A 1556-nucleotide genomic window follows, 5' to 3' on the forward strand; every position below is an offset into this window, starting at 1 on the left:
AATAAAGTAGATATAACCTGTTTTAAAAAGAAAGAATTGGGGCTGGAGAGATGGCTCAGCAGTTAAGAGCACCAGCCGCTCTTGCAGAGGACCCAGGTTCAGTTCCCAGCACCCACATGGTGGCTAACAACCAGCTGTAACTCCATTTCCAGGGAGTCTAACCCCTTCAGGTACCAGACACACATGTGGTACACATACCTGCAGCGGGGTAAAACATTCATATGTATTAGATAAAAATGAAAAATTAAAAAAAAATCTTCAAAGAAAATGAGGTAGAAGAACCAAGGTGAAGAGATTTTAGATCATTTTTTATTTTATGAGCATGAATGTTTTGCCTACATATAAGTGCACCCATGTCATGCAATGATCATGAAGACCAGAAGAGGGTGTTGGATCCCTGGAAATGAGTTACAGACAGTTATTAACTGAAATGTGGGTGCTGGGAACTGAACGCAAACCTGGTTCCAGCAGCCAGTGTTCTTACTTTATGCCATCTCTCTAGCCCCTAGATTGTTCCATTTACAAAAATATTTTAGCTTCCATGCTGGAAAGGAAAAATGAGTGCAATGCTTACATAAAGCTAAGATGTGAATTTATAGACAAAATCATGATTTGAACATCTGATGTGAAGTAAGCAGACACCAGGAAATGGCAGATTGGAGGTTGGTGGTTGTTCTTTTGGATAAACTGCTGGCTCTTTTTATGACATACCTGATCATCTTCATAAGAGACAGGGTTTCATGTAGCCCTGTCTAGCCTGAGACTTTCTCTGTAGCCAAGAATAACCTTGAACTCCTGATCCTCCTGCCTTTACCTCCTAAATGCTGGGATTATAAACCAGGCCACCACACCAGCTCAGCTCATTTTGATATATATTTTTAAAGCCTATGTCCAGGCTGACTGGGATCAAATTCACTGTGCAGCCCAGGCTACCCTCCAACTTGCGGCAGACCTCCTATCTCAGCCTCTGAAGTGCTGGGATTTTAGGTGTGAGCCACAATGCCAGCTTCATTTTGGTCATTCTTTAAGAACTTTTAAATAAGAAATGAATATATCATTTCTTGGCAAAATTTTCTAACAGAAGATGACTAGGATAGTTTTTGCAAGATTAATATTGACTGAATATGGTGGCGCACGTATATAGTTCCAATTTAGGAGACAGCCAGAAGGATCACGAATTTGAGACCAGTCTGGGCTACATAGCAAGATCCTGCAACCACCCACCCCCCAAAAAAAACTGAAGAGCTGGGGGTAAACCTCAGTGTGCACAGGGTGTTCTGTCTTTAGCACCAGGAAGGACTTCCCAAGCTGGGCATGGCAGTCCCAGCCTGCTCTTGCATAGCAATCTCCTCCCTGATAAATCCTTCTATTTTGGAGGGAAACTGGGTAAACAATAGGATGTTCTAAAGGGAGGTAAACAAATGGATGTTGTGGGGTTTTTAATTATTTATTTGTATGAGTGTTTTGCCTGCATGTATGTAAGTGCAGCTGTGTGGTCCAAGACCTGCAGAAGCCAGAAGGCTCTTAACCTCTGACCTATCTCTCCAGCCCCAACT

Source organism: Nannospalax galili, unplaced genomic scaffold, assembly GCF_000622305.1.
Source record: "Nannospalax galili isolate Female #2095 unplaced genomic scaffold, S.galili_v1.0 scaffold713, whole genome shotgun sequence".
Classification (NCBI taxonomy): domain Eukaryota; kingdom Metazoa; phylum Chordata; class Mammalia; order Rodentia; family Spalacidae; genus Nannospalax; species Nannospalax galili.